Source organism: Pocillopora damicornis, chromosome 3 (assembly GCF_964200805.1).
Source record: "Pocillopora damicornis chromosome 3, jaPocDami1.2, whole genome shotgun sequence".
Lineage (NCBI taxonomy): Eukaryota > Metazoa > Cnidaria > Anthozoa > Scleractinia > Pocilloporidae > Pocillopora > Pocillopora damicornis.
The window spans coordinates 24,723,135-24,750,742 of NC_142672.1; the positions used below are offsets into that span (position 1 = coordinate 24,723,135).

Below are 27,608 nucleotides of genomic sequence, written 5' to 3' on the forward strand. Positions count from 1 at the left end.
TACGCTGTAAATCATAATTCCGGAATATCCATTACGGAATCGCGCCCATTGCAAAACGTCGCACGGGAAAATGCAAATAAGCTAGAAAAGAGAAAGAAAGCGTGCGTAACTTCACACAGGCCTGTCAATCTGACTGTCAATCATGTAATCCCCCGTGTATGCCGTGTTCCCTAGTATTGTCTCTTGCTCAGACAACCGAAACGTAGCGCTATTCATCGAAGATGAACAGACGTAATTAGTAGCGTTATCTTGATTAGTCTAAATTGATTAGTCATAAAATTACCTTTTAAATGTCGAGTTTTTAATTTGTTTTAGGACTGAAACGCGGTAGATTTACGAGGGGTAAAATTTCCGCACAGCCCCATACTTCATTTTGCATTCAGTTCTTGGATAGAGAAAACAATGTAAAAAACAATACATTACCATTGGGAAAACAGATTTGTTTTACAATAGTATGGGCCTGTGCAGAAATTTTACCTTACGAGGTTTGACCATCAAGTTCGCCATGAAAGCAAAATAACATTACAGAAATATTCCTTTTTAGCCAGTTATTGCTGTCAGTTTCAGATAACAGTCTTTGAAAATGGGGATCAACTTTTTTCCACTTGGCTACCACTTTTAAGAATTAAGGAGCCAAGTGGCTATCAGAAAAAAAAATTAATTTCACGCCCTGGCTTAGAGGAATAGTTGTTCTTGTTGATTATTGTAAAAGCATAAAATCAGAAAACCACATTACTGTCTTTGAGAAAATATCCGGGAAAGATGAAAAATCAAGCCAATTTTGGTTGTAATACGTAACACAATCTCAGTGGTAAAAATTTTTGAAATACATAATTTTCAGTAAAAAGAAAGCTTGTTTTTAGCAAACAAATTACACCTAATGATAACGCACAATAAACACTATATTTGAGCAAAACTTTAACTTTTCAAGTTTATTAAAACACATAGAAAGGATTCATCATTCCTGAATATCCTTTGTGTAACGTTGAGTTTCAGAATTTGGAAGTATACCAAGTTGTTGTCCACAGATTGACTAAACTGGAATCCTGTGGGAACAAAAAACATCAACCAAATGCTCATACTTGGTGTTCTAAAATAGTGAAAAATCAGTCTAAAGGATTGACTATAAACAGAGAAATATCAGTGTAAAACAGTCGCTACGGTTTTCTAAAATCTGGTTATGCAATAATATTTTTCATCAACTTACCTTCTCCTTCGCCACTTAATACTTCAAACACTGCAAAGTCGGGTTTTGAAATTGATTGCACTTCAATGCTCATAAGTTTCCCTTGTCATTTCCAAGTTTTCGTGTCCATATCTTTAGAAACAGCCAAAATATTCACTTTTGACCAAGTCGCTACACTTTTTACCATGTTGACACCATATACTGAGAATGGAGTTTTGCCACCATTGCCACCAAAAGCACTATGAGATCTGCTGTTTGCTCTGCCATTTTCGCTTTCATCTTTTCATCTCTGTGTTGAAAACAGCTCGGTGACCCTTCCTGTTTTGTGGGTTTCTGCAACATTATCAAGGTTTCAGGGTGTTCAAGGTCATTAGTCAGTTTCTGGGATTGAGCTATTTGTAAATATCGCTTCAAGTGCGCTGGAAAAGAGGTATGGCTAACGAAAAGGAAGAAAAGCTTTCGAGGATCAAAGAGTGGAGGAGGAAAAAGCAGGAAAATAATAGGCTAAAGAATCTAAATTATAATGAAAAGAATTGCAATAAGAGAATTGAATTTGCAAGAGAAAAATGGAGATGTGATCTTCAAGTTGGAAAAAGAGACAGAAAGTCAGTTTTTAGAGTGCCAGTTGATCTCAATGAGGAGATACTAGCCTCCATATAGTACAAAATGGTATTGTTTTTACTTTTTACTGTGTCAGTGAACTCAAAATTGATTATTTGTGAAAAAGACCACACCCACAAGGGATTCTGGGAAATACAAATTTGAATCAAATGTGACAAAAATAAAATAGTTTGAAATAAATCAGTTGTAATAGTAAATGTGAGTTTAAAACAGACCTAAAGAAGTGATTTTGTCCCAAACTAGCAACTTTCACATTTTCCATACATGTTACAGAAGTTGTTATGGTGATTGTGCCACTCATCACAGTTAAGTTTGAATCCTTTAATGGTGAGATAACTCCACCTGTAGTTCTAATTAACTCTCAGTGGCTTCACTTCAAACAGCTTATGCTTTGCCCAATTTTTGTCAAAATTTCTTGTTCATTCTACATCAAATGCAAGGGAGCATAACTTGTTACTTTATCACTTCTATCAGTCTCTTACCTCTGTATGGTGTTTATTTTATTTTAATTTTACTGCTTTAATGATTTTTATTATATATGTGGACTTGAAAGTTTGTCAGAGTATAGTAAAGATCAGTATTATTTCCAGTGCCTAGAAGCTTCTTGTTACTAATCTGAGCCACTCTGAAATGCTCTCTTGCTTCTTTTTGTATTTCAGTGTTAACCCTTTAATCCCTAAAGTGACCAGCATCTAATTTCTCCTTTCAGTATCATCCCTGAATCAAACATTAAGGTCATGAGAATAAAGGAAATGATAATCAACTGAAAAACCTCTTGATTGTTAAACAAATTCCCCTTGCTAGGACATCAGGGATTGTAAAGAGAACAGTATGGAGAATATGCATACTGATGTTAGGGTGTAAAGGGTTAAATCAGGGTCTAGAATTAACTTTTTTACTTTGGTGCCACATTGATTTAGGAACCAATCAAAGTGCATGTATAATTCAGCTTATTATATGGTAAATGATAATTGATCCATACGTGTTTTACTTCCTTGCAGCTGAGTTCCAGAATATTCTGAATTGGGGTTAAGTTCCTTTCCAACAGCTGCAGGTTTTCTGATACCTGACTGACTGAACAGCCAGAACTTACAGTGATTTTGGCACAGAACAGTTATTTTTCCAACAGCTGGTTGAATTTTTTGCTGTCCACCAGATTAATTACTTCCTAGTAGCTTGTTGTGAATGCAACCTGCCACACAATCTACTGGGTCAGTGTTTTATCTGGTGGATGGTATTATTGATCCAATCCAGCAACAGCACATTAGTCCCTGAGAGTTTAATTCAACTACTGCTACCATCTCACAGGAGAAGCAACTTGAAAAGTGAGTGTTTATCTTGTATGTATAGTTGACATAGATATGAATTTATGTATTGAAAAATAAAGATAAAAATAATGATAATAATTATGATGATAATAATGATAATAAATAGACCTTCAGCCAGCAATAGAGCTTCTAGTCTACAACACAGTTTATCAACTGATAACTGCAACTACTTGATTTGAGCTCCATTACACAGTACATGTACAATTGTGTAGGGATACATTGTACACCAGTATGACGGTTAACATTTTCATCTTTCTGTATGATAACATCATATTCTATTTTATAGGTAAACAAGTATTAGCATGACATAGTATAGTAAGGTAAAAACATTCAGGAATAAAGTTACATTACAGACAATTCACAGAATCAACACAAAATTACCCTTATGAACTGAATTCACAGTTTTCTGGGAATTCCTAGGAATTCCTAGGAATTCTCAAAAATTCCTAATTATGCAAATGACCCTTGTGAACTGAATTCCCAGTTTTCTGGGAATTCTTACAAATCCCAACTATGCAAATTAACTCTGATTTAAAAAGCTTGGAATTACTGGGAATTTCAGGGAAAGGAAGACCCAGTTCTGTGAGGACTTGGAATCCCTAGGAATTCCTAGGAATTCTTAGCTTTACAAACTACCTATAATTTAAGAAGTGTGGAACTCTTGGGAATTTCTGGGAATTGAATTTGAGGCAATTTTAATATCCTGAGGTCCATATAAATTCTAAGAAATTCTCAATACCTTGAATGTGAAGGTTTTAAGAAAAGGAGTAATTTCAGAGGCTTAAAACTTTGGCTCAATAAAAGGTATGCTATACAAAACTTACCAAGAGATATACATACATGTATATGTTTATAACTTAAAGATCATGAAATTCATTATTCAAACTAAGTTTTAGTAAATCTTTACATTAATATGGATTTTCTCATGAACCAGCTGTCAGTTATGTTAATCCAATGTACTCATATCACAGATTTGCTTTCTAACCTCAAAGGACTCTTGCATTCCATGATCAAAAAATATTTTTATTGTGATGCAAATTAATGTCTCATGTTCACTGATGTGCCAAAATCATCAAACATTCATCAGCTGTTTCATGGTACACAACTTCCACAATAATTAACAATAATTACATTGTTATCTATACTTAAAGAACTTTGTTAGTTATGAACATATTAAGTTACTTTCCTAACCTACATTACTGGTTGCCTTTGTTAGAAAACCTTGGAACAGTCAAGCTCAGAAATGCCTCAAACACTGTCAGAGACTTTTTGTTGACAATATTTTTAGTAGAAATTTCATACCTTAGACAAACAAATTCAACACCTAATTAATCTTTCTTTTTTCATGATTGTTGTTGCTTTTTATTTTTTTTTTTCAGTTTTTTGGTCTGTTTTCGTGACTAATTGCTGTAATTTGTTTTGCTGTTTTTATTCTTACAAAACATTTTTGTAAGAGTTCCAATACTTATGTGGATCATCCACACACTTTGCAAACATTTGGCATGCAGACAAGACACCTTTTAAATGACGTCTTCAATTTACTTTATTTGAAACTCTGATCTGAAAATATTTGTCAACAAGACTTATTAGTAGTGAGAAGTACCAACCAAGTTTCCTTTAACTTAATTTCTTAAATGTCCCAATCACTGGATCTCCCAAAAAATATTACATCTTTTTATTTTTGGTGCAAAATACAAGTCCTTCTTTATATAAAAATGAAAAGTGCAAGTCACACTTCAATAATAGCTCTAAAGTTTACTTGTTGTTCTTCTCTGTCTGTCAGCTATCAACAAATTGGAAATTAGCTGAGGCTCCACTAGGTGTTTGGTATGATCTCTGTCTGCTTCTTAGTACATGAGATATAAATAGCTCATCATCTGAGTTGGAGTCTTCAACTTGATTGAAATTCTTAGCAGATTAATCTTTGACACAGTTCCTAGTCAAAATTTTCTCTTGTGTCAGATTTGATTTTGTGATTCTTGACTATAGTTAAGAGTGTTTCTACAGCTCCTTTAGTCTATATTCTTCAGCTCAATGGTGTATGTTTCTACAGCTCTGACCATATCAATTGCCTAACAAGTTTTAATGCTTTGATTTACTTCCTAACTTCACAGCTTTTTTATTCCTGTTACCAACATGTGGAAGATCAGTTCATTGTTTAATACACCATAAGCACCCAGTAGATGCCAATTTTTGTTGTCTGCTTTTGGTGTCAATGTTTCTATCTTCATGGTTGACTGTTAATTAAGCAGTGCTCAAAAATTGAAATAGTTGGGTTCTTTGTGATCAGCAACTGGTTAAAATATTTAGCTCTTTGGTAGGTTTCCTTGAGGGTTACTATTTTGTTAATATAAAGTGAACAAGCAAACATTCCAAAGTACTCTAAAACTTTACATGTAATACTCTCCCAACAAATTAAATCATTTTAACTTGAATCAACCATTTAAACACATAAAAAATTATCACCAAGGGCTTTGATAAGAACATTTTTCAAAAAAGTGTTTCATATGTAACTGGCTGCCTTTAAGAAAAAGATTTTAAACTTAAAAGTAAATTCCATGTAACCTCTGGGCACTGGGCTTGAGACAATACCTTAGGTTGATATTCTTTATCATGTTTTGATCTGAGTACAGTATAAGCTTAGTTGTACAAACTGAAGATGTGTCCAGTTTTCTTTGATATTTGCCACCAGATGTGATTATTCATATCTGCCAGGGATTTTAAATCTATTTGGTACAAGGTCATGTAAAAACACAAATCTATGTTTGTATTTTGGCTTTGACACCTACCGTGATTGATTTTGTCTTTTTCAGTTATTATGACTTATGATTTTAGAATGATTGTCTTTGTAGATTTGTGCAGTGAAGAAGATAATCTTTAATAGAATTCTGTTCCAAAATAATTTAACATTAACTTCTACAGTTGGATCAATTAAACACTGATTAAATGGGCTGGACTGGCGGCTAGTCATTGTGTCCAGGCTTAATTATGGGAAATTAAATCGCCAGGTGATAAGTTGCTGAATTCTAGTTTTTATATTTTCTGTACTGCTTTTATTTTCAGAATGGGATTTGTAGTGTCAAAAAGAGCGAAAACTGATGAGAACAGTTCAAAGAACATTTATGGTGACCCACCAAAGATCGATTTTAGTCCTCCAGAGATAAGTGAACTAACCCAGAATTTTAAAAGTTGGAACGATGTTCAACTCCCAATTGACATTCTGTTGTTAACATTGAAGGACTGTGAGTTCTTAAGCTGCCACTATTACATTAATGATCCATTCAAAAGCTATGTTAAAGGGCTTGGTCATGTGTACTTTGGCAGCCTTGGTGAAGATCAAGATGTTAAACTGAACGTTGCTTTGATGCAATACTCAGAGGGTTCTAAAGTTCCTGGTGGTGCTTTGACTGTTGTAAAGAATGCTGTCACTCAGCTGAGGCCAAAAGCTGTCTTTTCTGTGGGTCAGTGTAGTGGTATGAATCAGGAAACAACAAACCTTGGGGATGTGGTTCTATCAGAAAAGCTCACAACCTATTCCTATCAGAAGGTTACCAAGGATGGAAAGAAATTTTGTGGGTTCACAACTCCTGTAAGCAGAGAAATTGCTGAACTCATCAAATGTGCAGGTCATGGTTGGAATCCACCCCTGGAAAATCCTAAAGAAAGGAAAGTTGAAGTCCTCTGTGGTGAGGTTTTGAGTGGTATTGAGGTTGTGCAAGCTGAGTGGCGACAAGAGGAGCTAGTGAAGTCATTTCCTGGAGCAATTGCAATTGAAACAGAAGGAGAGGGTAAGATCTCTTTTTCCTATGAAGTAACCGTCACTGTAAAATCTGCTTATGTGGTAGGTAAGCTTTTCTGCAAGTGTTGAGAGATGCACTGGCTTGTGTGTGTGAACATACTGGATTTAAGATCAAGAGGTCTGGGTTGAAGCCCTGGGCTAATATAAGGTAATATTTTTGTAAGATGACTTTCCAAAATGGATCTCTAGTTCCTTACAAATGTTTGATAACAATTTGGTAACAGTGGGAGAGGTTAAAATCAATAGATGTTGGAGAATATTTGTTGTTTTATTCATAATAGCTTGTTATTGTATGTCTCAGGAGTTTTCAGTGCAGCACATGACTTGAAAATAGAGTGGGTCGTCGCTAAGGGTATTTCAGGGTATGCAGATGGAACTGAAGCAAACGAAAACTGGCAAACATTTGCAAGTGTAACAGCAGCTTCTCTTGTTGTCAGCATTCTAAATCAATGCAGTGATTTTGAAGATTGGCCACATTACCAAGGTAAACAGATCAACTTTTATCTTTTTTAGGCCTGCACTATATTTGCTCGCAGTCACTAGCTAGTCTTCTATGCTGTTTTAAGTTTTGTGGTTTATAAAATGTGCTGGAACCGAATTACCAAAACTAAATTAAAAAACATGATTAATGACCTATGATCATGCACTGACAAAACAGAACAGCTCTTGGATCAGAAATGTTACATGTTTGTCAACAATTTTACAGACTCTGCTTATGTTTGGGATTCTTTCAAGCTTTTGATAGCATTTTCCCTCTGAGAAGAAGACCACCAACCCCCCAATAATACACCTAAAAACTCCTGCCTCACTCACTGCTTGACTGCCAACTGAAAGCGTAAGGCTGCCAGTATTTCCTCCCGCTTTTTAGGCTTTGGTCTCCAATGATCGTAAGAAACGAACCGGTGAGTTTTTTTCATTAGAGATAAATTTTTCGATGAATAGCTAAGTCAATATCAGTTTGCTGGAAAGCAACTTACCCACCTCCTAGAATACAAAGATACAGGAAATACCGTGGTGAACTTCTTTTTTTAACGACGGTGTATTTTTACACTGGCTGTTTATTTTACAGAAAGGATATTTTTCCAAGCATTTTGCTCTAATTTTAAAAAGACAAGTAAATGATAGGTAACCAGACTAAAGAAAAGAAAAAATTCAGTTTGTATATGTGGGCCTCCCTATCACGTGTAAAACGATATATATATAACATGTAGCGATGCGTAATGCAATCGCACGAAATGGCCCTAAACGAGGGAAAAACTTTAAAACTTTTAAGCGGAAAAGGAAAATCGTAAAGGCTGAGTAAAGCTTATCTGCTGACCGAAAAAATCTGTGCAAATTAGTTTATTTTAAAATATTTGTTAAGAATGCAATACAAGTGTGCATGTGCCACATGTGCCCTTGCAAGTTTTCATGTTAGTGACATGAAAACTTGCAAGGGCACTCTTGTTGTTTATTGTAAGGAAAATATTTTTTTCAATCTTCTCGCTCGATTGCAAACAAGAGATATAATTGGTAGGTCACCAAATCCGTTTACGTGGCGATGACAATTTTTCTTCCCGGCAGAAAAAAAAATGAAAACAAGAAATCTTCCGTTCGCGTACATAGGCGTGCATATTTCGTGTAAAACGATGCACAGTAGGATGCGTAATGCAATGACACGAAGTGGCCTCGAAACCAAAGAAAGGAAAAACTCGTTTTGCAGGTAAAATGAGGACATATCTATGGGCGTGCCCGGTGACCCCCACCCCCAACCCAGTCTTTCTTCCCCTTGCCTTTGTAAAATAAATATGTGTAGATCCAGCAAAATGGCATGAACAGATGTAATATGTACCACTCGCTATCCTCTCATCTTGGTACTTCGCTATGATGTCTTTATTTTTGTTGTCGAGCAAGGAGTTCCTAGTGATGAAGATTTAGAGTGGCCTTATCCAAGCTGCTTATTGTATGGAAAAGAGTTTTTTCAGAGCTTTTCGCTCGATCGCAAAGTAGATATGTAAATGGTAGGTTACCAAATCCGTTTACGTGGCGATGACAATTTTTCTTACTGGCTGGAAAAAAAAAAAGAACAAGAAATCTTCTGGTCGCGTATGTGGGCGTGTATATTTTTGTGTTAAATGATGCAAAGTAGGGTTGCATAATGCAGTAGCATGAATTGGCCTTGAAACAAATTCATCAGGGGACGTTTTATTAGGAAAGGAAAAAGCTCCATTGCCACAATAAATCTGTTGACTCAAATAATATGTTCTGGTCTAATTATCTTTTTACATTTGTTACCATGCAGGTGGTTCTACTAAAAATTTGCCTCCGCCAAAGGTGAAACGCCGTTATGAACAGTCGTCTCCGAGTGACGCCTTGACTCCAAAGAAAATAGGTAAAATGAGGACATGTCTATGGGCGTGCCCGTCAACCCCCAACCCCCAACCCCATCTTCCTTCCCCCTGCCTTTGTAAAATAAATATGCGTGGATCCAGCAAAATGGCACGAATAGATGTAATACGTACTACTCGCTATCCTCTCATCTTGATACTTCGCTGTGATGTCTCTATGTCTGTAGTTAAGCAAGGAGTTCCCAGCGACGAAGATTTAGTGAGGCTTTCGCAGAAACTCGAAAAATGGAAGACAGTCGGGCGTCCTTTCAAAATTGTGGAAGCATGATTAACGGCGTTTGACAATGAAAATAGGGAATAGTCTGAATAATCTTCAGAAGGTTGTTACATTAGAAAGAGAGTGAAGGCTCAGCTGCAACATACTCATAAGACACATAGAATCTCCCGCCTTACCCCCCTTTCCTCTTTTCAGCCCAACCCCCATTTTATAAACCACACACAACCCAATCAGTCCAACGAAGGGCTAACGCTTGAAATATTAGCTTTTGAAACTCATTGGTACTACAATATTTGAGATTTCCCTTTTTGTTCGTCTTAATAATAAGAAAAAACAAATATATTCAGAACAAATCAATATATTTTTTTAAAGATTTGAGTGTAGTGTAACAAACAATAGCCTCGATTAACGACCGCTTTTCGTGAAATGAGCCCGCACTTGACGGGAGGATCGGAGACTGTACTCGAGAATTAAGCACAAATTAAAAAACCGTAGTGACGTGATAGTGAAAATGTGAATATTTACCTTCGGAATTAAAGGGTGACGTTGTCAAAGTTACAAATTACAGTTGGTGAGAAATATTCTCCTCACTATTTAAAAAACCCTGCTCAAGTAATGTTCTCTTCGATGTGGGAGATAGAGAATTTGCTTTTTGTCTACAGACTCGTCTGTAACGGAATTTTTGGAATGGTGCCAGAAACAGTTGAGGACGTTTTACACTGGCACCATGTGTGAAGTGAAAACAACACCATGGAACCCAGACAACACGGTACACATTAATGACATTTACATACAGTTAACATTTTTACGAGACAACAGGAAACCTCATGGGACAACGAAAGAAAAGCTGGGGGACAGCAGTGAAGTATTTGAAGGTGACGAACATCATCCCATGCGTAGACGAATTCTGGTGTATGGAAGACCTGGAATAGGAAAGTCTACTTTCACTCAAAAAGTAGCTGTGGATTGGGCAAATGGCGAAAAGGAGATCCTCAAAAAGTTTGCCCTTTTACTCTTAATCAGGTTACGAGACGTTTGTGATAGTCGGGACGTCTGTGCCATGTTGGAAACCGCTAAATTGTTGTCTGCTGATGAACCGAAGGCAGTCGATAACTTGTATGAATATGTCCGTCAGAACCAGGAGAAAGTGCTGCTCATTTTGGATGGATATGATGAGTACAGCGGTGGAAAATCATCCTTAATTCATCAGATTTGGAGAGGCGATCAACTGAGACTCTGTTGTGTAATGATCACAACACGGCCAGTGAAAGAGGATGAGCTTAGAGCGCCAAGTGACGCCTTGTTTGAACTTAACGGGTTCGATAGCTTGGAACAGAAGGAACAGTTTGCAAGAAAGATTTTTCCTGATGAGGAGGACGTTAAAGGGCTACTTGAATACCTGAAGGAGTATGACCTCGAGGAGATGACAGAGATTCCGCTATTATTGTTGATGTTGTGTCTTCTGTGGAAAAAGAAAAAGCATCAGTTACCAACATCTCGTGCGGAAATTTACGTAGAATTTATTCAGACTCTCTTGGATCATATGGCTACTAAAGACTTAGAAAACGTCGCAACAGATAAAAGCATAGAAGAATATCAAGAGGAACTTTGCAAAATAGGAAAACTTGCATTCGATGCTCTTTTGGAGGACTGCCTGCATTTTAACTTCAGTAAACCTTCGCATAGTGATCTCTTCGAGAAGCTTATTCATGTCGGTTTTTTCCAAGTTTCCAAACTTTCTGCTTTGAACCGCGAGAAGATGGTGTATTTTCTTCACAAGTCCGTTCAGGAGTTTCTCGCCGCCTAGTTCATCGTTCAAGAAGTGAAGGTTAAGAAGAATGAAACTGTCACCTGCCTGTCAGGAATGGATACGCTTGAAAAATCAAGGAAGATGGTTGAAGTTCTAAAATTCGTTTGTGAGTTGTCATCAGAAGCTGCTGGCATTGTTTTTTATCATCTACGTTATGTCGGAAAGAAAGAAGGTCTCACAAATTACAATTTCACTAGGACGCCTTCTGTCGAAGATTTGTCTGATGCACAAAAGGAGTTTATTCTATTCTGTGTCGATTATTTGTTTCGTTGTCCAGCCTCAGAAAGACTAGCTTTGTATTCTGCATTTCTCTCATGTGTTAACCATGTTGTAATACTTGATTGGAAACACTCGTTTATCGCTGCCAAAATGCACTTCTTCAAAGACACCAGCAGCTTTCCGAACTATTTATTTTACTCAGATTGGGAGAGTAATTATGATGATCATCTATCCATATTGTTTGACTTGAACGCGGTCGTTTTAACGTGCTCTGGAGAAATTAAAGATGTTAAAAAATACGCCGATTTACGCGATGCGGACTTTTTCCTCGAAAAAAGCGAAAAGAGAAACTTTATCTATCTTCGTCGCATAACAGATGCTGTATTTCACTCTAAACTGCTTTCTGAATTGATATCAACGCCGGTTTGTTTTTCTCAGCCATCTGTAGATAATCTGGGAAAGAATGAAGACAAGAACATTGCGCTGTCTTTGACTGAGAACAGATCTGACCAGACACAACAACATTGTTTGTCACTGGTGAGAGAGGTTTGGTTAAGTGTAACAGTTGAGGATTTTGTTCTGTTGAAGAACTTGTTGCCTTTATTAACAGCTCCTCGGATTATTGATATATTCGGGAGCGGGACATATGCCTTGGAAGGTGATTCAATTGAGAGCGCGATTCACAGAATTAATTTTACTGACAATCTCCACAGTTTAAACCTTGAAAATATCAATCTAACAGCAAAGTGTGCTGCTTTTATTGCTGAGTCACTGCACCACTCTCCAAACTTGCAGAAGCTCTGCTTGTCATTCAACCCCTTACACAGCGGTGTGAGTCATTTGGCTGAGAATCTTCATCACACTCCACGGTTGACTATTTTAGAGTTAAGTTATGTACAAATGGGAGAAAAGGAATGTGCTGCACTGGCTGCCTCATTACAGTACTTAAACAAGTTAGAAGAACTGAATATGACTTACGATGCACTGGGTCACGGGATCATTGAACTGGCCAAGAACCTGAACAGTGTACCCAATCTGACTAAGCTGCACCTGATGAATACAAATATGGGTGAAGATGAAGCATCAGCACTGGCTCGTGCACTTAAGGATGTACCAGAGCTGAGTGATCTTGATCTAGGGCGTAATCCACTTGGCAGAGGAGTCAGGGACCTGTTCCCGCATCTCAGCAGTGTTCCTAAGCTGAAGTACCTGTCCCTGCTTAGTGTTCAGATGACAAAGACAGAGATTGAAGAGTTGTGTACAGCAGTAAATGGGAGAGCCATCACTTTGTTCACTGATTACCATGTAATAGTCTTTTTGTTGTTTCACTCAGTTGTATCTAATCTTTAGTTAGACGTTTCTCAGAATAGCACCAGATATTGTTTCCAGCAAGTTGCTTTTGATAAAATTTATCAGAGTAGTCTGCAAGGGAAAGAATGTAGACATCAGGAACAGTCACTGTTTCCGAAATTTTCTATTTCTATTTTGTGACATCAGGAGCAATTGTTGGGGATGGCGGAGACCGTAAACAGCCCATGTTAAGTACTTTTATGGTTCATGTAATGCTTCTTTGACTATGGTTTCCAGAAAAATTTGTTTAAGATTAAATTAAGACAGAGACAAATTTAGCTTTCAAAACTTTGATATTATTTACAAACAGTAGTTTCCAGTGTAGTGGATGCCTGATTACTGAAACCTGATTGAAAACTTTGGGAGTTTGATTCATTCGAGTTCATTCGATTGGCCTTTGAGTTTTAGCGAAATCTTGTTAGAGAAATCTTCTGTAGCTATGCCTCACATAAGAGAGAGAAAAAAAGATGAATTGTGAGAATTTTTCTCGGATCAAACTTCTTTGCGCAATGTTAATTTTTTAATTTTTTAGGCTTGTGTTGTTATTATGGGATACTTTTATTTGGGTTTGATTATGTGACCTGAAATTACTGTGAACCCATACATGCTTTGGATTTGATGACGTTGTTCCTGACAATCTGTAGCAGCATCTGTTCGCTTTCATTAACGGGAAGCGTTAACCCAACAAAATAGAAAGAACCAAATAAAAAAGGTTTTTTCTTGTGTTAAATCCAAATGCGTGTTTTGAAAAGCGAAAATCATGCTGACTCTATTGTCATAAATTTACGTTTTAAAGGTTTGTACTGATGATAAGAAATAATTCACAAAATATTGTCGGTGAAATGATTAACATCCAAAAAGAAACTGACACGGTGCTATAATTTACTTGCACTTAAATGGTTTCATTATTCTTATTTATCAGTTGGATTCTTTTTGTCTTTAGCTGCACTGCTCATTTTTTTAGAAAAATTAAAGAACAACATTGTAAAAATTGAATTTGTCAAAATTACTATTTCAAACCTTACACTCTAAAACCTTTCAAGTGGGTTAAACGAAAATATATGGCTAAACCCTCACCAACTTAGCAAAGTACTCTGGGTTTGGTAATAAGGAAAAAAGAGAAATGGCGAGAAGCAATGGGAAAAGAAGAGAGGCGGGCGTGAAATTCGATGGGTAAATATACTTTTTTTTCCGAGGAGGGGGGGGGGGGTGGGGGAGGGAGAACTGCTTACTCGTATTGCATAACAAAAAAGGAAGAAAGATGAAAAAGGAAGGGAAAAAAATCAAGTAAAAGTGTTTAAGATGGGTCACCTCTGACAAGTGCTTCGGCTCGTTGTTTCCATTCTGTATCCAAAATAAGAGCAAAATTACCACGTCCTGAACAAAATAAAGCGCCTGCAAAGACTAATTAAACTAGTGGAGGGAAGAAGCCTTTTGGAGGCGTAGTTTCCATTGACATCTTATTCAGCTGAATGCAACCAGTAAAATTAGCGCTTAAAGAATGAAGATCTGCCCTGCTAACAAAAAAACGAAAAAGCGAAACAAATCATTTTAAAAGCTTAAACTTCATAGGCGCGACCCGTGACACGCAGCCACTAGTCAAACTCCGCACTGCGCTATAATTTACTCGCTCTTAAATGGTTTCCTTATTCTTATTTAGCAGTTGGATTTTTTTTCTTCTTTAGCTACAGTGCTCATATTTTGTAACTCTGTCAGATGATTGCAGGGCCCATGGGTCTCCCGAAATTGTTGATAATGAAGTTGCTCAACTAACTATCGTATGCGTTTGTCTCTGCTTGGTCTCGTGTCGGTGTAAAATCCTAAAAAATTATATATTTTTGAACTTCAATTTGGCACACACCGTGGAGCTGATTCCGTGTACTCTTAACGCAGCTTCCCTTGTTTCTGTGATGTCGCCGAACATAAACAATTCTTATTCTCATCGCCATCACCGGAATAAAAGACCTACCTTCGTTACTGATTGCTGTCTTGTCTTTCTTGTGGAATGTGGGCGTTCCTTTTTGCTTCCAGGAATACGGAAGTGGTACATCTTCCTACCAATCTCAAAACTAGGCAAACCAGAAACTACTGTAGCATGAAATAATACGAGGATAGATTTGGAGGCGTTAGTTCAGTGAAGCACAAGTGAGAACATTTAAGTTGTTTTGATTTTTTTTTATCATCAGTTTGTTCTAAGTGTCTCGCATATGATTGAAACATTATTGTCAGAAAAGTATGGTTACATTGAGAGGAGAGTTCTTTGCTTCTAGGAAAGTCAAGAAAACATTAAAGCGAGAACACTAGATCATCAAAAAGAAAGAATAATTTAGGTAATTCTTTGTGTGCGGAAGATAATTTCGAAGATATTGGACAGTTTTCGTCCTTTTAAAGAAAATTAATAGTTATTGTAATTTATGTGTTCGTAAACCTTCACCTCATTTTAATCGTCAGGGACCATTGTTGTTTGTTAATTGAAACTGAGATGTTTTTCCATGTTGTAAAAGAAAGTCATATAGTCACTTGTAGATATTTGAATTCAAAAAAAATGTTCTCTTTCACTGCTCGCTCTATGGACAAATGTATTTGAATGCGACGAATATTTATCTTGCGTGTTAAAATGTAAGTTGATTGTTACATAGAAATAATGAAACAGCTGTATTTTGCTATAGCGAAGGAATCGTAATATTGCGATTACGTGGGGAGAATCAAGATCCTCTAGACATTTATTTGGTGTGAAAATGTTGAGAGTTTCGCATAAGTGGTGCTGTGGTTGATGTTGTGTCCTTTTTTTTTCCTGTGATAGGTACGTGAAATGGCAGGTGGAAGGAGGATCAGTCGACTTCTTACAAAAGCTGAGCTGAAAAAAAAAAGCATAAGGTTTAGAAAAGAGCCAGATGATGACGATGACGATGACGACGATGATGATGATGATGATGACGAAAGTGAGGATGATGATGATGATGACGATGACGATGATGATGACGATGATGATGATGGTGATAATGACGAAGATGAAGATAGGAAGCATCTCGATGATGATGATGATGATGAAGATAGTGATGATGGTAGTGACGATCTCGATGGTGATGAAAATGAGTAAGCGCTCAGAAAAAAGGTTTCTGTGGCATATGATTTAGCGAGCAGTAAGAAGATTGATATTTCAGAACATAATCTATCAAATATTTTTGCTTGCGCGTGGGATTGGTCTAAATGCGTCACGTGACCGAATATCCACCAGCTAAAACAGGAAAATATCCGTGAATATACCCTAAGTGATATTCCCCGATTTTCAAACCTTACGTCCACTACGATAGAAGTCTTCGTTTCAAATTTAATTCAAGATTAGAGAGCGTTTTGTGGTTGTTACAGAAGAAAGGATATGTTTTCGTGTTCATACAGTTGTACCAGCGAACACTGAAAAGTGAACCTCCTATGTAATAAACGGTGAACTGTTCGTAGACACTTTCCCTGCGCGTTGGAAAAATATTTGAGGGAAGATAAACACAATAGCTTCCATTTGACGCAAAAATATTGTGGTATATTTGTCTTCAGACATTATTTGTCGCAAAAAGCTGTCACCTTTTCTCGAGCTTCACTCTCGGAAACTTTTCGCATCTCGGAACATGTAATGTCCGAACAGCAACAAAAACAAAAACCATCGTGCATGTATTTGCGCCAAATGGAGACTATTGTTTATTTAGAATTTCGGAAATTGTTGGACGTGTTTATCGTCTCTTACAGCGCTACACCTTTATTTCAGCATAGCGTATGGCAGCAGCGTCGAGTTGAAATGGGAAACTTAGATAATTTCACGTTATTGTTTTGCAGGGGGCGGCTGAGAAATGAACAGAGTTTTAAAACGCATGCGCTGCGCTATTGTTCTGCTCATTATTTAGATCTTTAGTTTGTTGTTGTGGTTTGCTGAAGTTGCCGTTGTCATCGTTGTTTGCTGAGGTTCACAAATTTCTAGTCCCGCGTGAAACGTCTCATACTGTAACCCGAAATGCAAGTTCTTTTCAGCAATGAAATACCGAGTTCTTACTCATGAGGTTTTGCCGATCAGAAAGCGAAACGAATTTCTCAGGATATCAGAGTTAAATAGATTAGCATAGATCCCAAACGTGTTTTTTTGACGCGAAGAAAGAAAGACTCCTTTAGTCGTCTATGCTAGGCTCTCCTTTTTTGGAGACAGTCAAGAAAGGTGTGAGGTGAGACATTGGAGGTCTGGGAAGGAGTGAGAGGAGTTTCCTTTCCTTCCCAAACCTCAATTTTCACTCTCCCAATAATTCGATCTTTTCAAGCAGCTGAGACCCTGGCAGGAGATAAGCTCAATTTATTTAAATTAATTAATTCAAATTAATCAACTCAATTACTTCAAACTAATTAGTTCAATTAATTCTAATTAGCTGATAAGCTTATTTTCTCTTTACGAAAATAGCTGACTTTGAACAAAAGGAACAGATGAATGATTCCTTGAGCTAGGATCAGTTGACAGGCAGCGTTGTGCTTTCAAGTAGGCTTATTTTTCGATGCTTTACATTGATGATGCTTGAAATTGGAGATGTATGGAAAATCTTTCATTATCAGAAAAGTTTAAGTCGATAATCGGTGTTACAAGCTTAAATGCTTGTTTGTCTCACTTGTCATTGTAAATAGCAATTTAGTTGGTATATTTTTACCCAACGTTGTGACTTTTTTTAGCCTCACTTTTATTGATTTATTAAAAGGATTTTTGTGAAATATCCTTGTCTCTTCGTAGTTGTAGAAAGTACAGATGGCATGAGTGGTTGAAAAAGACCCTGGATACGACTTTTATCCTTGTTACCTGGATCCTAAAGCACAGTCATTGAAATGGTTCTTTTACGGCTGAACGCACCGCGCACAGAGTGATAATTGTGTGCATAGTTTGAATTCAAGAGACTAGTATGTTGTATTTAGTTCGATATAGGCAGCCCCTGGACGAGAGGAAAAACTGGTTAATTTTCTTGCTTTTGATTTGCATTTTTTTCGCGATAATTTATCGCAGAATCTGTCGGCCTGACTTGTATAACAATAACGCCCTTCGTGTCCCACCGACCGATCGTTTTACTATTGTTTTTTATGATTTGTTTGTTTTTTTTCCCTATAACCACTTGTTTATTTCCACAAGCCACCCGTCCTCCCATAAGTTGTAGTAGGTTGTTTCTTTCAATCAGCAGGGATTAAAAGGCATGTAAGCATCTAAGCATCCTCTCCTCCGTGATTTAATTATATCAAGTGTTAAACCAGGCGACGAGAAAAATACAAAAGGCGGAAAGAAAGACAAAAATCATTGCAAGCAGTCTCTTTTTTTGTCCTCTTTCCCCTTCTTCCCCCATTTCTCTTCCGCAAGAGCGCATCAAAGCAAGCGTGATATCCAAACATTTATGGTATTTCTCGTACACAGAACCTACGATGGTTTGTTACGTTTCGGGCTTACTTCCTGGAAAGGGGGATTTTGTTTGCGCTAGCTATCAGAAGACATGATTGGTTTCTTTTTTCAAATTATTTTATTTTAGATCACATTTAAATTGTTTTGCAGCCAATTGGTATCACGGACAACAAACAATTTTCATTTTTTATATAAAATCAACATCGTTTCTAATCTAATTAACAAACAGGAAAAAATTCAGGTTAGACAGCTATAGGAGAGTCATGATGAAATTTAATCAATTGATTAAAGATTGACATTTATTGGTTGTTTCTGTGAGTAACTTATGCAAAAAAAATTGAAATTTAAGAATATTTTCCCCTAGTAAGTCCAACAATGAATGCTGGGAAGCACTGTAACTATTATTTCGTGGCATTCATGGTTGTATATCCAGACAGTTAGTAAACATTTATCAAATTGGAGTTAGGTCCTTTAGATACCGCCATGAAATGAACAAGCAGTAGCCTCCATCTGGCGCGAAAATATGCACGGAAAATGGTCATCCAGTCAGAAAATGTGTAACGACAGCGTTGGCAAAGCTTGAGGAAAGTTTTGAGCCTCGCAGAAAAAGAACCAAGGATATTTCATTGCCTTGGAAATGTTTCTGCACAACCTATTCTTTTCACCGCACTCGATCTCGGACCAGGTACACTGCTGCTTTTAGATATTTCACCAAGATCCGAAACCTTGAGTGAAATCATAAAGAGTTTGTTCTGTTAGAATTCTACCACATATCGAAAATTTTATTCATCCCCACAAAAATGTTGGGAAAACAATGGACGAAGTTTGCTTGAGGAATGTTTTAGCAATGTGTAAAACTCCTTACCGCCAGTTCGTTCAGGTACCTCTCGGTTGTAATAGAGGATATTCCGATTGCTTCAGCTTGGAACTAACCAACTGCTTGGTCAAATGCAGTTTCATTACATTTACGAATGTCTTCGGAGTCACAAGGCAGCTGATTGGACAGTTTTGAATACACGAGGGTGCTGTAGACATTCATGGCTTCGTGCGTTGCTTCAGAACATTTATCTGCTACAAATGTGTCCCAAGCTGACTGGACATTAGGAATCACTTCAAGAGTGTTGATGACCTGCACGTAAAGCTCAACCAAGGCAGCCAAACCTGGAAACAGAGTGGGTCATCGAGAGATGAAATTTGTCTTTAAGTTTAAGGACATACTTAATTAGAAAAGTATGCAGTAGACAAAAGGTGTAAAAAATAATCTAAAATAGAAAAGCATGGCATAAGATTGTGACTGCCATAACTCAAGAAGTAGGCGGCGACTTAAGATTCTAGAGGTTAATAAGCTCATCCCTCGAAATTTGTCTTCAAAACCAGTAATTTTCGTCTGAAAAATACATGGAAATCTGAGAGAAGTTACGAGTTGCTCTCTCACGGGAGATGAAAGCCAAACGAAGATGCAATAGTAGCCTTTACCTTCACCAGTCACAAGTTCCCCGTCGTTGAAGCTGTGCTTAGGAGTAAGAGTTCTTTTCAACAAGACCTAGAACTTTTCTATTCCAGAGAAGAACTCACTGTTGATCTAACTTTTGTTTCTGTTGATGTTTTTCATGACCTCTTCATTTACTGATGGTGGCGGCAGTTTGAAGGCTTCAAAACCAGGGAAGAAACGCAAAATGCTTTCAGCGACTTGTTGGGTATGGTCTGCCTGTCCTTTTCCTTGATACTTGAAAACCTGGTTGGTTTAATAGCAGTTGTAATAAGTAACCAGTCATTTTCTCCTAGGGTGGGAGGGAAGGATTCTGTTAGGAGAGACAGAGTATGAAGGGGGTACTATGGAAAATTGACTGCCAATTAATTGTTAATGAAGGGGGGGGGGTGGGGGGAGGATCACAAGACTATTACAGAGTCTTTTTGGGGAGATCAGGGGAACATTATTGTGACAAAACCAAGATCCTCTGTCATCCCTTTCATATAGACGTTTATATAACAAGCCAATACAAGATTTAGATCCCCATCGCCGAGGATATGGAGCAAATTACAATGTGATCAATGATCACTGTAATCAAGGTAAACCAGTCAATCAGTCCCTCTTTGTTTATAGAACACGACTACGTTTTAAGTAAAGTCAATATGTAAATTAAGTGAGCAGACTTATCTAATTAATGTATGCAAAGAATAAAGACAGCTTTTGTCTCAATTTTTGGTCGACTTAAAAGAACGTCTTAGTTTAAACGACTTGCAGAGAGATATATACATAGTTACAAAAAAAAAAGCAAGTTTCTTCCATTTTCAAAACCAGTGCATCTCCAAAAAATTAAAAAATAAACCTTACAACTAATAAACAATCCATGTTCTTGAACATTCGGGTATTTTGTTCATATAACAAAGTCCAAGAGTCTATTCCGAGAAGACAATGATACAATCAATATTTCTGCGGCTGTGACAAAGAGTTTTGCGATGTTTTCAGTTTGAAGCAGATAATATTTCAGGGAAGCCTTTGATTAATTCTTTTGTCATTTCTGTCCAACGTTTCAAAGTGAGTTGCCTTACCCTTGTAAGGAAATACTCCTTAATGTCTGTGCAGTCTTTTGGAATGGACTGAGTAACATCCTTGCGAAGCCAGATGAAGAATGGAAAAGTCTTGTGGAAGAATTCTGTGTCCTCTCCACGTAGATGAGGGCCGCTCGCACTCACACTGCCGTCGGCGTTGGAGCGAAATCTTATTCGTTGAGACAACTTCATAATAAAACAGCGAAATGTTAAGAAATGTTTTCGTTTCATCTATCGCACACGATAGCTTTTCTGTTATCTTCTTTGTTCAGCTTGGTACCTTTTTTGGTCACAAAATCCTTTTGTCGAAGGGTTAAAGTTTTACTCCTGCTTACTGAAGAGAATAGACGACAATTTGTTTCAACGAGAAGTTTTTCCAGTGTAAGGTCGACTTCCACTCTCAGTTCGAGAAATAGGCCCTACTCCTCCATCAACCCCCAGTGGAAGGTTTGTGATCAAAACATCGGATCGTTCGTGTCAAATACCCCATTCACACCAGCAAAACATGTTTTGTTAAACTGGTTTTCATTGAATGAAAATTATAAACAGAGAACTGAAAAACTTGATTTTCCATTGGATTCAAGTACTTGCTAACTTGCATTTCCAATGTGCTACATTCAAGTCAAAAATATTCGGTTAAATAGTTTCTATGAAGAAAAAAAAATTAAACTGTGTTTAACAAAACAACTTTTAAACATGTTTAAGCTTTGGTGTGAATGGGGCATTACTTGCACTTAAATGGTTTCATTCTTCTTATTTGTCAGTTGGATTCTTTTTGTCTTTAGCTGCACTGCTCATGTTGAGTAACTCTGTCAGATGCTCGTAGAGCCCATGGTCGCCTTTGTCATAGAAGCCTTTTTTATTTTTTTTAGAAAAATTAAAGAACAACATTGTAAAAAGTGAATTTGTCAAAATGACTATTTCAAACCTTTCACTCTAAAACCCTTTAAGTGTGTTAAACGAAAATATATGGCTAAACCCTCACCAACATAGAAAAAAGAGCAAAGTACTCCGGGTTTGGTAATAAGGAAAAAAAGAGAAAATGGCGAGAAGCAATTGAAAAAAGAAGAGAGGCGGGCATGAAATTCGATGGGTATATATATTTTTTTTCCGAGGAGGGAGGGGGAGACTGTGTACTTGTATTGCATAAAAAAGGAAGAAAGATGAAAAAGGAGAGAAAAAAAATCAAGTAAAAGTGTTTAAGAGGGTCACCACTGACGAGCGCTTCGGCTCGTTGTTTCCATTCTGTACCCAAATAAGAGCAAAATTACCACGTCCTGAATAAAATAAAGCGCCTGCACAGACTAATTAAACTAGTGGAGAGAAGAAGCCTTTTTGAGGCGCAGTTTCCATTGACATCTCATTCAGCTGAAAGATCTAGAAAAGACGTTATGAAAGTGAAATGTGATCATCGCAGTAAATTTTCCAATTTAAGCAATTGGAAAGAAGAAGCCTGAAAAAAAATCAGGGCTTCAACGGGATTCGAACCCGTGACCTCCGCGATACCGGTGCGATGCTCTACCAACTGAGCTATGAAGCCACACATTGGGAGCGAGGTCAATTTATTGAGTTTATATGAATTATTTCATATAAACTTCACAAAAGACGTTATGTTATGCAACCAGTAAAATTAGTGCTTTACGAATGAAGCCTTGCTGTGCGTCAAGCGTAAGCGCCCCGCTAGTAAAACAAACGAAAAAGCAAAACAAATCGTTCTAAAAGCTTAAACTTCATAGGCGCGACCCGTGACACGCGGCCACTAGTCAAACTCGGCACTGCGCTATAATTTACTCGCTCTTAAATGGTTTCCTTATTCTTATTTATCAGTTGATTTTTTTCTTCGTCGGCTACACTGCTCATATTTTGTAACTGTCAGGTGATTGTAGGGCCCATCGGTCTTCCGCGTCACATAAGCTCATTTTTGAAGAAAAATTAAAGAACGACATTGTTGATGATGAAGTTGCTCAACTAACTATCGTATGTGTTTGTCTCTGCTTGGTCTCGTGTCAGTGTAAATCCTAAAAAGTGATATATTTTTGAACTTCAATTTGGCACACACCGTGGAGCTGATTCTTTGTACACTTTACGCAGCTTCCCATATTTTTGTGACATCCCTGAACATAAACAATTCTTATTCTCATCGCCATCACCAGAATAAAGGACCTGCCTTCGTTACTCGTTGCTATCTTGTCTTTCCTGTGGAGTGTGGGCGTTCCTTTTTGCTTCTAGGAATACGGAAATGTTACATCTTCCTTCCAATCTCAAAACTAAGCAAACTAGAAACTACTGTAGCATGAAATAATACGAGGATAGCTAAGGAGGCGTTAGTTCAGCGAGGCACAAGTGAGAACATTTAAGTTGTTTTGAATTTGTTTTTTTATCATTATTTTTTTTAAGTGTCTCGTATATGATTGAAACAGTATTGTCAGAAAAGTACGGTTTCATTGAGAGGATGCTTCAAGGAAGGTGAAGAAAAACATTAAAGCGAGAACACCGAATCATCAAAAAGAAATATTTAGAGTTGTTTGACTTACAATCGTGTAACAATTATGTTGGTGGAGAAGTTAACTGGAATAAAACTCGTTGCATGTAGTCGTACAAGGTTGGAAAATTATTGAATGATTTGAATGATTTGTATGCGAAAAATAGTTTCGAAGATATTAGACAGTTTTCGTCCCATTAAAAAAAATTAATATTTTTTGTAGTTTATGTGTTTGTAAACCTTCATCTCATTTTAATCGTCAGGGACCATTGTTGTTTGTTATTTGAAACTGAGATCTTTTTCCTTGTTGTAAAATAAAGTCTTGTAGTCACTTGTAGATATTTGAATTCAAAATAGTATGTTCTCTTTCACTGCCCGCTCTATGGACAAATGTATTTGAATGCGACGAATACTTATCTTGTGTGCTAAAATGTAATTTGAGTGTTGCATAGAATTAATGAAACAGGTGTATTTTTCCAAGCGAAGGAAACTTTATATTCCGATATACGTGGGGAGTTTCAAGGTGTTTTAAATATTTATCTGGTGTGAAAATGCAAGTTGAGAGTTTCACATAATTGGTGCTGTGGTTGATGTTGTGTCCTTTTTTTGTCCTGTGATAGGAAGGTGAAGCAAAAGGTGGAAGGTGGATCAATCGACGTCTTACAAAAGCTGAGCTGAAAAAAAGAAGGAATAAGGTTCAGAAAAGAGCAAGATGGTGACGACGACGACGACGACGGCGACGATGATGATAATGATGATGATGACGACGAAGAGGAAGATAGCGATGATTTCGATGATGATGATGAAGCTGACTGAACGCACGGAAGAAAAGGTTCCATGGCAACTGATTTAGCGAGCAGTAAGAAGAATGATATTTCATAATATATCCCATCAAATATTTTTGCTCGCGCGCGGGATTGGTCTAAATGCATCGTGTGACCGATTATCCACTAGCTCAAAACTGCAGAATATCCTTGAATAAACCCTACCTGATATTCCCCGATTTTCAAACTTTTCGTCCATTAGGGTTGTTGTTGGCTGTTGGTTGTTACAGAAGAAAGGACATGTTTTTGTGTTCATACAGTTGTACCAGCGAACACTGAAAAGTGAACATCTTACGTAATAAACGGTGAACTGTTCGCAAACACTTTCCCCGCGCCTTGCAAAAATAATTCAAGGAAGATAAACACAATAGCCTCTATTTGGCGCAAGAATATTTTCGTATATTTGTCCTTAGATATTATCTGTTGCTCAAAGCTCTCACTTTTCCTCGAGCTTCACTCTCGGAAATTTTTCGCATCTCGGAACGGATAATTTCCGAACAGCAAAAGATACGAAAAACAACGTGCATATATTCGCGCCAAATGGAGACTACTGTTTATTTAGAATTTCGCAAATTTCTGGACGTGCTTACTGTCTCTTACGGCCCTACACCTATATTTCAGCATAACATATGAGAGCAGCGTCGAGTTCAAATTGGAAACTTAGATAATTAACCGTCGGTATTTCCCTTCTCAGATCATGCAAATTTTAGTGATCTCACGTTGTTGTTTTGCAGGGGACTGCTGAGAAATGAACTGAGTTTTAAAACGCACTTGCTGAACCATTTTTCTGCTCATAATTTAGACCTTTACTTTGTCGTGGTGGTTTGCTCAAGTTCCCAAATTTCCAGTCCCGCGTGAAACGTCTTATACTGTAACCGGAAATGCAAGTTCTTTTCAGCAGTAAATTACCTGGATGTTACTCAGTGTTTTCTCCGATCTGAACGCAAAACGAATTTCTTAGGATATTAGAGTAAAATAGTTTAGCATAGATCCCAAACGTGGCTTTTTGACGCGAAGAAAGAAAGACTCCTTTAGTCGTCTGTGCCATGCTCTCCTTTTTTGGAGACAGTCAAGAAAGGTGCGAGGTGAGACATTGGAGGTCTGGGAAGGAGTGAGAGGAGCTTCCTTTCCTTCCCAAACCCCAATTTTCACTCTCCCAATAATTCGATCTTTTCAAGCAGCTGAGACCCTAGCAGAAGACAAGCTCGATTTATTTAAATGGATTAATTCAAATTAATTAACTCAATTACTTCAAACTAATTAGTTCAATTAATTTTAATAAGCAGACAAGCTTATTTTCTCCTTACGGAAAAACCGACTTTGAGAAAAGGAACAGATGAATGATTCCTTGAGCTTGGATCAGTTTACAGGCAGCGTTGGGCTTTCAAGTAGGCTTATTTTTCGATGCTTTACACTGATGATGCTTGAAATTGGAGATGTATGGAAAATCTTTCATTATCAGAAATGTGAAGTCGATAATTGGTGTTACAAACTTAAATGCTTGTTTGTCTCACTTGTCATTGTAAATAGCAATTTAGTTGGTGTATTTTTACCCAACGTTGTCACTTTTTTTAGCCTCACTTTTATTGATTTATTAAAAGGATTTTTGTGAAATATCCTTGTCTCTTTGTAGTTATAGATGGCATGAGTGGTTGAAAAAGACCCTAGATACGACCTCTATCCCTGTTGCCTGGATCCTAAAGCACAGCCATTGAAATAGTTCTTTAACGGCTGAACGCACCACGCATAGAATGATATTTGTGTGCAGAGTTTGAATACAAGTGACTAGTATGTAGTCTTTAGTTCGATATAGGCAGCCCCTGTATGAGAGGAAAAACTGGTTAATTTTCTTGGTTCTGATTTGCTTTTTTTCCTCGATAATTTATCGCAGAATCTGTCGGCCTGACTTGTGTAACAATAATGCCTTTCGTGTCCCACCGAGCGACCATTTTTAATATTGTTTTTGATGATTTGTTTTTGTTTGCATGTTTGTTTTTTTCCTATAACTACCGTCGTTCCTTAAGTTGTTTCATTCAATCGGCCGGCATTAAAAGACATCTAAACATCCTCTCCTTTTTACTGCTGTGATTTAATTCTATCAAGTGCTAAACCTGGCGACGAGAAAAACACAAAAGGCGGAAAAAAAGACAGAAATCCTTGCAAGCAGTCTCTATTTTTGTCGTTTGTCCCCTTCCTCCCCCATTTTTCTTCCGCAAGAGCGCACCAAAGCAAGCTTGATATCCCAAACTTTATTGATATTTCTCGTACACAGCCTACGATAGTTAGGTAGGTTTCGGGCTTAATTCCCCCGAAAGGGGATTTTGCTTGCGCCAGCTATTAAATAATCAGAAGAGCAGATTGGTTTCTTTTTTCAAATTATTTTATTTTAGATCACATTCAAGTTGTTTTGCAGTCTAATTGGTATCACGGAGAACGCACAATTTTCGCCTCATATATAAAATCAACATCATATCCATTGGCGGGAAACGTGTTACATAACTTTAAGGTTGTTAACTCGTTGCAAATTATAATTAACTGGAAACTGATATAATGCCACTACTTAAAAATTGAACCAGTGTTCATGATAAGGGATAACTTTAGAGGCTTTACATAACGCTACACTTTGATAAGGTGCTAGCAACCCCACCCAAGACTGGTATCATTTGCAGCGCTCTATCAAAGAATCCCGGCTTTTGAACTTGCCGTTGTCGGCTCTGATTGAGTAGCAGCTGTTGTCTCAAGCTCTCCACTGTCTTCTCCATGCCTTCATTTGATTTATGCATTTGTGCAAGTCGTTGGCTGAGTACTTGGTTTTCACCTCTGTGCTAAAATCATCAAATTTCTCAGTCACTCAGAATGAATTTCTGAAAAATCTTTCACAGAAAACACTTAATGGGATAAATTCTTGCTAGCGTTATTCATTCTAAAGATATATTTTGAGACATTTGAAGGTAAAGTTATTATGAGGTAATATTCTTATAACAAAAAAATGAAGGAATAATCAATCTAAGTTGACACATCATAAAATTATATTGGAATGGAACCAAGAGAAAATAAGCAGGCAGAGAGGGCGGCCCTGGCACGAGGACTCGTTTAGACAAGATGTGAGCCTTTTGTTTGTTTTTATTTCACCTACCCTGGTACCAAATCGGATGTTACTCAAAAAACCCAGTTCCCAGGAATGAGTGTACTCACGCTTTTTTAAAAGGCTTACTTTTCTACGTCTTTAATTGGATTTCACTATATTTCATCGCCATAAAATTTGTGTGTCTGTGCTTTCTGGAATCAAAGATGTGCATGTTTAGCGCTTCCGTCTGAGAAGGCAAAACTCACAAAAAGCAGTCAATGGTCCTCTTTGTTCTTTTATTCTCTTTTTGTGATCTGGACAAATGGAAATCGTCGAATGATAGATTTGACGATGG

General features: G+C 37.3%; 1 pseudogene across 1 annotated transcript; it reads left to right on the plus strand.

Annotated features, from left to right (window-relative positions):
- Positions 1–5,347: 5,347 nt before the first annotated feature.
- On the plus strand, positions 5,348–25,800 carry LOC149048988 (NLR family CARD domain-containing protein 4-like; annotated as a pseudogene). Its single transcript, XR_016185194.1, has 5 exons — positions 5,348–6,923; positions 7,236–7,418; positions 8,438–8,462; positions 10,181–12,872; positions 23,983–25,800. The product of XR_016185194.1 is annotated as an NLR family CARD domain-containing protein 4-like (transcript).
- Positions 25,801–27,608: the final 1,808 nt, after the last annotated feature.